Source organism: Lactuca sativa, chromosome 1 (assembly GCF_002870075.4).
Source record: "Lactuca sativa cultivar Salinas chromosome 1, Lsat_Salinas_v11, whole genome shotgun sequence".
Classification (NCBI taxonomy): domain Eukaryota; kingdom Viridiplantae; phylum Streptophyta; class Magnoliopsida; order Asterales; family Asteraceae; genus Lactuca; species Lactuca sativa.
Window position 1 is genome coordinate 57,509,130 of NC_056623.2, and position 12,481 is coordinate 57,521,610.

The following is a 12,481-nucleotide window of genomic DNA, read 5'->3' on the forward strand; positions in this document are numbered from 1 at the left end:
ACCCCCATGTTCATCATAATAACAGAAAAGGGGGCCAAAATATACCTCCAAGATGATGCTCTGAGCTCCAAATTCGAAGGATGTCCACCTCCCTTGCCTCCTCTTGGCTAGAAACTCCTTTGCCTTGCCACACAAAGCTTCAAAGGTTAACAATGGCTTCCTCTCTCTCCCAAAACGCTCAAAATCTCTTTAGGGTTTCTCTCTGGGGTTGGTGGCCGCAAATGACGGCCATAAGCCCCTTTAAATAGGTCTCAAACCCTGGAAATTAGGGTTTCATTAAACAGCGTGGACTCGCCGAGTCCACTTTTGGACCCGCTGAATCCAGACGCGAACCCGCGTGCAAAACCGCGATCCTACTCGGCGAGTTTAGACTCCAACTCGCCGAGTCTCCTCACATCATTCAAAAATTAAAAGAATAAAAATAATACCTGGGAATCCGGGTGTTACAAATATAAATAAAACTAACTCTAAAATGATACTTGAATCCTTTCCAGTTCCTCAGCGAATTTGTGGCTTTTCTTGATTCTTGTATGGATCATATGCTTTTGGTAGTATGGGCCCATACTACCTTTCACACCTATCCATACTAGATCCAAGAATTGCTTGAAGGTTTCTAAGTCACTAAACTCTGTTATTGATAGGTATTTTCTCACATAATGTTTCGAGAAAGAAATTATTTCCTTCCTAGAATTAACTAGGATCTTGCGTCTCTACTGACGCCTTATCTTATGAATATATGTCATATCGAGCACATATTAAACTTCATAGACTATCTTTCTAGGATTCCTTTCCCCCTCTCTTTACTGTTAGCCGAGGAAAAACATCTACTAATATTAACTAATTATCAGACGAATACGATTACATACCTCTAAAATCAAACCGTTTGTCGAATGAAAGATCCAACACTACAACGGTTAGACTCAAACGAGAGATAGGCTGTAACACCGTAAATTTTCAAAAAAAAATTCATTATTAATTCACCTAAAACACAATATCACATTTTCTCAAAAACCACAATGTATCAATTATGAAAATACAACTCAATGACATAACTGCTAATATCCCAGAATCCTCATTCATAATCTCGAACAGGTGTGTACAATCAAGCCTTTGCCTTCCCGAAATCTACAGAAGTACCTAAAACACATATTACACAACACGGTAAGCACGAAGCTTAGTGAGTTCGCTAAAATACCACACACACAAATAGTTAGCCTCTCATGGCTATGTCTCGATAAGGACCCTCTGGTCATGTGTCTCAGTGAAGACCCTCCGGTCCCACAGCTCGTGTCGGACCCTCCAGTCCTAGTATCTCAGTGAGGACCCTCCGGTCTCACAACTCGGTTTGGACCCTCCGGTCCTAACTCAATAGAAGAACAGAACAACATACCACATAAATCACAAAGACATAATGCATAATATCTCAATACTCAATATAATACCATACAAGATCCTCCGGTCACACAAATTACCACTCAAGTTAAGTATAGTGAGAAGACTCACCTTGCAAAGTAAAGCAATGTACTCCACACTCGAGCTGTTGGTCAAATCTCTACCCCTCCATGGCCTCCAAAATCCACAGTTGACCAACACCCTAAGGTCAACGGAAGTCAGCAGTCAAAATTGATCCAACTCTCAAAGTCAACGGAAGTCCATACCCACGTCAACAGTCCATGTTGACTCAACTCGCTGAGTACAACTCATGAACTCGTCGAGTACCTCAGAACTCAGTAAATCGCAAAAACCCGGCTCTACTCGCCGAGTTGCTAGCCAACTAGTCGACTCCATGCATCATCCAAAAGATCAGGAAAACCCTACTGACTCGTCGGGTTGTCTCATCAACTCATCGATTCCACTCTGAATCCAAAGACGGGTAAAACCCTCTCAACTCGTCGAGTTATCTCATCAACTCGCCGAGTCTGTCGTGGGTCCAAACCATCGGGTAAACCCTAACCGACTCATCGAGTCGGCTCACCAAATCGTCGAGTCTATTCAGTCCATATCCTCATTTAGAAGATTTTAGACAGGAATAAGGTCTCATACTATGGATTTAGCCTTCTAAGGCTGAATCATCACGTAATGGTGAAACCTTTATCTTCATGCATGACATATAGGGCTCAAGATGCCAAAACAAGCTCCATAAAAGTCTTTGTGATTGAAGACTTGCCCAAAGTTTGATAAAGCTCGAATCTTTGGGCTCATAAGGACTCATATAGCTCAGATCTGTAGTCTCAACTTCCATGACCAACTCAACAACTCCAAACCAAAAGATGGATGGGATAAAGCCATGAAACTCTCTAGAAAGAGATCTAACAAAAAGAAAGATCAAGGAGATAGCTTTTTACCTTTAATTGAAAGCTAACATCGAAAGAACACTAGATCCAAAACTTCTTCTCGTTTCAAACCTTCTTGCTCTTTAACCCTCTTCTAAAAATGCACTTTAGCACAAGATCCTTAGCCTTTCTCTCTCTCACAACGACTACCGCTTGTCTAGGGTTTCTCTCAGTGTGTCTAAATGGTCAGGGAGGCGAAAATGAGGGCTTAAGGGCCTTTAAATAGGGTGCAAGCCCTAAAATTATGGTTTTCTCAATATAGACTCAACTCGTCGATTCCAGCCCTTCGACTTGACGAGTAGGCTTCATAACACATGTGGCTAGCTCAGCCCCTACACGATGAGTCAGGACCAACCAACTCATGGTGTAGGTCCTCCAAAGTGCATTATAACTCTTACATTTCTCATCCAGGATTCGGGGTGCTACATAGGCAATGGTGCCAAATCATACAATCTAAAACTATTTAATCTTGGGAGCATCCAAACCAATGTACTTGTTGAATAACTAATTAATATTACTATAGGTCCTAAGAAAAAAAAAGCAAATCCCTAGACTATAAGGCATTTTATGTATCAGGAAATTCTAACCGACAATTCTAAAAAGATCTGTAACCTACATACTAGCATGCATTTCTCTCATTGCATATATCATCACATATAACAAATACAAATATTTTGGGAATCACTTTCCTTTCTGAACTTTGGCTAATTGCACACATAACATTCTTTCCTTTTTATACTATTCTTTTTTATGAAAAGGCTTATTAACTACTTAGATCCTTAGTTTGAGTTTGGAATCCCATGAGTGTTTATCCTGCTCACTCAAACCAGGGCTCTGATACCAACTTGTTACGTCCCGCTTTTTAACCCAAATTTTTCATTTTTTTCATTTATTAAAATATATCATAGTATGATTACATTGTGCAGAAAAATATTGCAAACGTGTGTATGTACAATCGAACGTTGCCCTTCACAAGAGCACCTGAAAAACATTTATATTTAACTAGGTAAGCAAGAATCTTAGTGAGTTCCCCAACATACCATATACTACCCTACATATATCGGGCCTCATTTAATCAACATAAAAATGAGCCCCGCTCAGTGGGCATATAAACGAGCCTCGCCCAATGACGGGCCCCACCCTACATACATTATCATATTACACATACAGACACAATGCTTTCGGGGTTTACTTGAATAGGCACATGGAGGCTATACTACTAACTTTGAATACAATGCATTAAGCCCTAGAGTCTACACTATCGGCTCTCATTCTACTAGATATTATAACCTAACACACATAGATATATTGTAATACATAGTATAGTGTGATAAATCACCAGACGGTTTTTTAAAAGATTCACAGCTTTCTAACGATCCGACTGGCGGGCAATGCACCTACCGAGTACTAACTTGTAATATTATTACTTATTAATCATTATGACGATGTGGTAGTGAATTCTAGATCTTTCACTAATCCCAATGAATATCAAGAGTTTAATCAAATAAGGATCATCCAAGCCAGACAGTTGGGAGGCAAGACCATTTCAACATATAGTCTTTCTGAAATCCAACAACCAAGCCAACGTAACAATTCTAGACACCTCTCTTGTAAGTAGATCAATCAGTATTATAACTGAAATTATTGATATATATATATATATATATATATATATACACACACACACACACACACACATTCATAACAATGACTATGAATATAAATACAATTTACACTTCAAGTATAGTAAGTGTAGCCTAACTTACATAGAGTTTTTGGCGAAAACTAGAATTTGTGCTCGCAGGACTTCGATACCAAGCACTTCTACTTGTTTGGCTCTCCTACGCCACAATACCTTGGTAGTTAGATTCTTCAGAACTGTGAAAATACCTTATAAGTTCGGTTCTAGAGAGAGAGAGATAGAGTTGGGAGGATTTTGTGTGGAGAGAATGAATGAGCAAAAGGCCTATTTATAGCAAAATTTCAGAGGCGCACTACACGCATTTTCGGGGTACGCCGTGCACTTGGTCGGCTGAGTTGGCATGGCTCCGATATGGTGTCGACAAGTGGTAGATTCTTGTGGTGTGTCAAACGTGCTTCGTGTCTCTTGTCGGGGCGCGTGCGTGTGAAATTCCAGTTTTTTCAAAAAACCATATCTTATTCATAAGAGCTTCGTTTTCGATGTTCTTTATATCCGCACGTAGCTATCTTTAAGATCTATAACTTTCATTTAGACTCCATTAACTAATTTTCAATTTAGTTTTAAAGCTATATTTTTAATAGGCTTAGACCATTAAAGCCCATATAAAAATCCCAACTCTTTCATACAACATCTATTCTTGGTTGTTTTTATATCAATGGACTCTTATTAACGAAATCTTGGAATCTTGTTTAGATTGTTTTTCCTAATAATCGACCGATCTTGATTTCAGTTTCTGTGTCACATACTGCTACTTTGAAACTTCTAAAAATCATAACTTCCTCTTGTAGAGTTAGATTTAGACGTTCTCTATATGCACACTCTCGTTTTTACGACTACCACGACTTTCGTTTAGATTGCTTAGGCGAATAACGAACCTATCTAAAGTTCACTTTTTATGATACGTAGGGTCGTGTCGGTATAATCGCAAAATTTCAAAGAAGCATAACTTCTTCATACAAAGTTGGATTTAAGTGTTCTATATATCTACGGAATTCGTATTGTTGTTTCCTACATGTTTATGATGATTAATTGGGAAAAAGTGTGTTATATCTCTACTTAGAATTTTATAAACAATATTGAATCCTACTTAATGATGAAATTGGGGTGTTACAATATTCTTTTGTGAATTGTATTCATCTGTGCATATTATGATTACTGGTGCTACTATTCTGCTTATTTATGAGTATTACTGCTAATATCATACTTATATCCACAAAACTATCAAAGTTTCATTGTCAAGATAGATAATATAATTAAGAATTCTTCAAAAATGCTTACATTTTTCAAGAATTCTTCGATTAATATCCTCACTTTAAATTTAATATGATTCTTAAACCAATTTCATATTGTTTAATATGATTATGCTTTTTTTTAAACATTTCATTCTTAAGGAATGAAATATGTTTCATGTATGTCACAATTTTTTAAGGTAGTAGTTATTGAACAATGAAATCTTGTTCATAAAGAATAAAAAATGCCTTTTGCATTTTAATCTTAGAGAATGAAACATGTTTGATGCAATATGCACATCTATACAAGGCTATTTTTTTTATAATTCTTGAAGAAACAATTGTTTTATAGTATTAGAATGCTAATTAGTTTTCATTCTTTCCTAATACAAATGTTTAACAATTGTTGAATGCAAATATTAACCAGTCTTTCAAAATTAATAATTTTATAAAAAGGTTTTACATTAGCCTAAAAGAATGAAAAAAAATTGTTTTAAATAGATTCATAAGAAGGTTAAACATTAATCCATGAAAATTAACCAACATAATGAAAGTGTTCTTAAAGAGTTTTCAATATGTTATATGTTAAGTATTTTAGTGTTGCGTCTTGGGCCTTTTGGTTTTGTAATCGGGTTGGGCTTGTCCATCCGTAGTTATCTAGAATAGTTTCCTTTTATCTAGATAAGTTGTTAGGGTTTTAATATAAATATATGCATGCATGTATGCGTATAAGAGAGAATAGTCAATTACGTTGATTCTTGTAACCCTATAATACCTCTACAGATTGAAGTTCTTTATCAAGCTCTTCTGGGGTATCTTTGCATTAATCATTCGACATATTCAGTGCAATACTTGTGTTCTTCATTACGTTCTTATTTATATTTTGCTTAGAATCATACGATCCTGATAGAACATTGTTCTAACAATTGGTATCAGAGCAGGAGATTGTGTGATCAATACACTTTACTTCTGTATTCACAAATCTTTAGGGTTTCCGCTTTTATCGAAGTCATCGTCTTCTTAACGACGACTACTCAGTTTTTGATAAAACCCTAATCTCAAGTTTACAGGTAAGATTCTAGCAGCCCACCATGTCTCACGACGATACGCATACAAACCCAATTAACATCTCAAACAGCATCAGATCTACAACTAGAGTTCCCATACTCTACACTCAAGACTACGAAGTATGGGCTCATCACTTTGAAGATTACGTGGTTGGATCTGAAGATAATGGCTATCTCATCTGGGAAGCTATCATTCTTGGACCGTTTGTGCATTCAGAAACAAACACGATCGTTAAGACACAGAAGGATTACAACAAGTTGGTGACAGATGTTCAGAAGATGCCACAAGATGAGAAGGACAAGATCCTATGTAATGTTAAAGCCATGCGAATGATAAGATTCGCCTTACAATCTGACACTTTTCGGCTTGTAGGCTCATGCACAACTGCTAAGGAGATCTGGGATAGGTTGAAGGAACTTTACTCAACTGATGAAGACAAGTGTTTTGCAGCCAAGCCGGTGAGTGAGAAGATCAACGACTGCGATCAATTGATCAAAAAGGTACACTCTATCCTTGAATCTCTTAAAATTCCCAAAACTGAATATCTAGAAGAATTAAATGAACTAAACTCTAAATTTTCCAACCTAAGTAGTAGCCTCATGCAAACCCGCTTAGCAAACTCTAACCTAACTGACCAACTCGACAGGGTGTCTTCAAAAAGTGAGGAGAGGAGGATCTGGATTGAGCAGAAGGAAGCAGAGTTAGTTAGGGCTAAGGATGAGAGTATTTATTTGCAAAGAGACAATTTAAAATTGTTAAAACAAAGAAATGTTTTCTGTTTAATTGCTAAGCGTCTTTATACTAATATTGCTCCATTACATCTAAATTGTGAAATTGGAAAGAAAATACATAAAATGATTTTGCCCTTCCTTGAATTTAAGGAAGATGAGGTTATAGCAGAGTGTGAATCAGAAGTATCCTCTGAAGAAACATCCATGTTGTATAGGCTAGGTTTCTATAAGATAGAAACTTTCATCGATTCTAAGGAACATAAAAGTATGTTAAAAGATATCTTAGATGAAAATGACAGGTTAAAGATTAAAACCGAAACTATACGAACATTCGATGAGTCAAATGCCAAAATTGTTAAAGATAATAAAATAAACTCAGATAATTCATCTGAATTTGATGCGGAGAGTGAAATGAGTGAAATCTCAGTAGAGGACGTTGTTGATTGTTCTAAGTTTGTGAAAAATGAAACCCAGAGTGAAAAAACTCTTATTTTAGAAAATTCGGTTGAGTTTGCTCGTCTGTCAAAGGAACAGAAACCGAAACTCAAAGAAAAAGCCTTGGTCTATCAAAAGGTACAGACCGTGCCAAATCAGGTTTATGCTGTGACTGGAGTCACTCAAAGACAAACAGCATAATTAAGGATAATAGTTGACGAGGATAACGCTGAGGGATGTGAAGACTATTTCTGGTCTGCTCCCATTGATAATGCAGATGAAACCGTGGGATTGTCTGAGAAAACCACATGGAGATTCAAAGGACGATACATACCAGAACCCATCAATAAACCTTCCAGTTTCAATATTCCCAGCACAAGCGGAACTAAAGATGTTCCTGAAGAATCGTTAGTTGAACCTGATGTTCCAATCGAGAGGAAAGAACCAAAAGGTCCACTCAAGAGACAGGAAGCACCGGAAGTTCAAACTAAGGAAAGTACCGAAACCAAAAATGGAAGATAAGACAACTGCAACTCAGAAGGAGAAACCACAGGCCAGCTTCAATGTTCACAAATCTCAGAAGGAGCTAGCTGAACAGAAAAGACTCAGAAATCAAAGATATGCCTCGAATCTGAATGAACGGAAAAGGCATTGGAATTCTCAAAATCCTAACTATGAGCCTTCTAGGAAAGAATCCATGGATAAAGGAAAGGAAAAGTCAAAGGAAATTTTCAGTCCAAATTCCTATTATTCCAAATCCCAAAACCGAAAGTCAAGTCTCGGTTCTCAACCCAAGTTCGGTTCTCAACCCAGTTTCGGTCATCAACCCAGTTTCGGTCCACGACCCAAGTTCGGTCCTAAACCCAGATTCGGCTCTCGATCCAGATTCGGTCCTAAAACCAGTTTCGGTCCCAATTCTAGACATGGATCCTCCAGATCCCAAGATGAAACAAATTCCTTAAAGGACATCAAAGGAAAAGGAAAGCTGTTATCAGACTCTGAGAGTGAAAATAAGAGATCCTCCACTAAACCTAGGAATCCAACGAAAAACACTAAACCATCTAAAGAAACACCAAAAGATACATTAAGATTTAAAGAAGATAAAACAAAAATCAAGGTGTTTACCATCAAAAGAAAAGATCAAACGACTATTGTTAAACAAACTTATTTAGTTGATGCTTCTATTGTTATTCCTTTCTCTGTGAAAAACTCACTAGGACCCAAGAAACTTTGGGTTCCTAAATCTGCTTAAATTTGCAGGTAATCAGTGATGAGCAGTTTGACGACGAATGGTATATAGACAGTGGCTGCTCGCGTCACATGATAGGGAGAAATGAGGAATTAAGGGAATTTTGGTCTCTAAAGGATGGTGGATCGGTGAAGTTTGGAAACAATTCCTATGGAAAAATCAAAGGATATGGGATGATAACTAATGGAGACTTCTCCATCAGAAAGGTGGCTTATGTAGAGGGATTGCAGCACAACCTCATCAGTGTATCACAATTAGTTGTGGGCACAAGCTTGAAGGTATCATTTGATGATGAAGGATCTGAGATAATAGAAAAACAAACCAAGAAAGTTCTGCTGAAATCTGCACGAAAAGGAGAAATGTATCCTCTGAATCTTAATCCTATTCGGGGGACACCAGCTATCTGTCTGCTTTCAAAGGCAAACACTGATGAAAGTTGGCTTTGGCATCGACGTCTATCTCACCTGAACTTCAAAGATATCAACAAATTAGTGAGTGGTGATCACGTTCGAGGTCTTCCTCTTCTCAAGTTTGATAAGGAGCATTTGTGTGCAGCATGTGAGATGGGTAAGCAGAGCAGAAAAAGTCACCCTACACGCATTAATACTAAGATAGTGGAAGCACTTGAACTGTTACATATCGACTTGTGTGGACCTTCTGCTATAGAGAGTATCGGTGGAAGTAAGTATATTCTGGTTATTATAGATGATTTTTCACGCTTCACGTGGGTTTTCTTTCTTAAACAGAAATCAGATGCAACTCCCAAGCTGAAGATGTTCATCAACCAAGTGGAAGTTCAATTAAAGAAGATAGTGAGAAACATCAGAAGTGACAATGGGCTTGAATTCAAAAACAAGGATTTCGAAGACTTTCTGGCTGATAAGGGGATAACACACAATTTTTAGGCCCCTTATACACCACAGCAAAACGGGATTGTTGAAAGACGAAACCGATCATTGTGTGAAGCAGCAAGAACCATGCTCAGTTATGCCTCTCTACCTCTATACTTTTGGGCTGATGCCATTGCTGCTGCCTGTTATACTCAGAATCGGTCCTTGCTCAACAAGAGATTCTCGATAACTCCTTATGAGATCTTAAACAATCGGAAACCAATCGTCAAGTTTTTCCACATTTTCGGTTCCAGGTGCTTTATCTTTAATTCTAAAGAAAACCGAAATAAGTTTGATGTTAAAGCCGATGAGGGGATCTTTCTGGGTTACTCTCTGTCATCAAAAGCATACCGGGTGTTGAACAAGCATTCTAAAAGAATAGAAGAAACGTATTATGTCACCTTTGATGACAATTACATGAAGAAAGTTCAAAGAACAGAAGACGCTTCAGGAGACATCTTTCCGGAATCTGGACAGGTCTCGGTTCCAATATCCAACCTGTTTGATGAATACATTCGGTTATTTGATGAACCAAAAAAGGCAATACATTCGGAGGCAACAGCAGCAGACAACAAAGTAGATAATCTGAAGAAAGTCATAGACGAAGCTGCCAAATCAATGGAAAACGAAACACCTACTCCTAAACCATCACCCAATACCTCAAACACCGATTCAAAGTTCCAGGGGGAGAACTCTACCACTTTCAAACCATCTGAAGTTCCTATTGAGGGGGAGAATCCCAATTCTGCCCCAATATCTACTGGTTCAACTGATACTCAAAAAACTGAACCGAAATCAACAGGTGATAGTCCAATCGAGGGGGAGATACCCACTGCCGATTCTTCTGAAAACAAAGACTTCACTTCGCCAGTCGAGGGGGAGAAGGAGAAAACAAGTGACAGTTCTACTGACGAAGGTGAAAGGGATCAGTCAGATGTTGAAGTTGAAGTTGAAGCAGAACTAAATCCAGAATATGATCCACTCTATCCTTCGCTAACAAAATGGACAAAAGACCATCCCAAAGAGCAAATTATTGGTGAATCCTCCGAAAGTGTTCTTACTAGATCTCAGCTGAAGGTGAAACAAACAACATTATTCTCTAAAGTGGAATTTTGTATGTTTAACTCGTTTATCTCCAAAATAGAGCCGAAAACCGTAAATGCTGCACTTGATCATTCTGATTGGGTTCAAGCAATGCAGGATGAGCTCAATGAATTCGAATGAAACAGAGTTTGGAGATTGATTCCTACGCCGAAAGATGCCTCTGTTGTCGGCTTGAAATGGGTGTTTAGGAATAAGCTGGACAAAGAAGGGAATGTCATTCATAACAAGGCTCGGTTGGTTGTAAAAGGCTATTTTCAAGAAGAAGGGATTGATTATGAAGAAACTTTTGCTCCTGTGGCAAGGTTAGAGTCTGTTCGAATTTTTCTAGCATATGTCGCTCACAAGAACTTCGAAGTTTTCCAAATGGATGTCAAATATGCATTCTTGAATGCAGAATTAGAAGAAACTGTCTATGTTGAGCAACCACCTGGTTTTGTGAATGAAAAGTACCCGGATCATTGCTATGTGCTGGATAAAGCTGTCTATGGGCTAAAGCAAGCACCAAGAGCCTGGTATGAAACGCTTACTCGCTTTCTAAAAATGTCAAAGTTTAAACAAGGTTCGGTTGACCTAACCTTCTTTCGAAAGAAGGAAGGCGAACATTTGATGATTGTTCAGATTTATGTCGATGATATCATCTTCGGTTCCACGAATCCAAGCTTAACCGCTGAATTCAGAAAGTTGATGGAGACTAAATTTGAAATGAGCACAATGGGTCCAATTAACTTTTTCCTTGGTTTGAATATTAGACAGGGACCAGAAGGTATCTTTATAAACCAGGAAGCATACACCAAAAATCTTCTGACTAAATTTGGAATGAAGGGTGATTCAAAAGTAAAGGTTCCTATGGCATTCGGCACCAAGCTAACTACATCCCTGGAGAAACCGGCTGTGGACATAACTCTTTATCGACAAATGATAGGATCCCTTATGTATCTAACAGCTAGTAGACCAGATATCATGTTTTCTGTTTGTTATTGTGCCAGGTTTCAAGCTAATCCAAGAGAACCCCACATGCTTGTTGTGAAGAATATTTTTCGATATCTGAAGAAGACTTCATCTCTCGGTCTCTGGTATCCTGCAAGATCTGGATTCTTCATACAAGCCTTTTCAGATGCTGATCTTGGAGGATGTGGACTGGACAGGAAAAGCACTACTGGAGGATGTCAATTCCTTGACGGAAAACTTGTCAGTTGGCAATCAAAGAAACAAACCTGTGTTTCTTTATCCATAGCAGAAGCAGAATACATTGCCGCCACATCATGTACCTCTCAGGTTGTTTGGATTCAAAGTCAGTTAAGAGATTATGGGCTGAGTATGAAAAGATCCCTCTCTATTGTGACTCTGAAAGTGCAATCCGGATTTGTCATAATCCAGTGCAACATTCGAAAACCAAGCACATTGCACTCAGGTATCATTTCATTAAGGATCATGTAGAAGACGGGAACGTAGAAGTACATTTTGTTCGTTCTGTTGATCAACTGGCAGACATCTTTACTAAAGCCTTACCAGAAACAACCTTCAATAAAATCTTACAAGGTTTGGGTATGATGGAAGGAGAGTACGTACCGAATCCTCAAATCTCTCTTTAAAATTAAGACAACCGAAATAGACAGACCGCTCGGTCTATCTCTGCTCTAGATTTTTGGGGAACCGACATGGACAGACCGCTCTGTCTATTTCGGATCCGTAATTCTCCGGAACAGAGGAAAATTGCATGATCGATCTATTTTGCTTCTC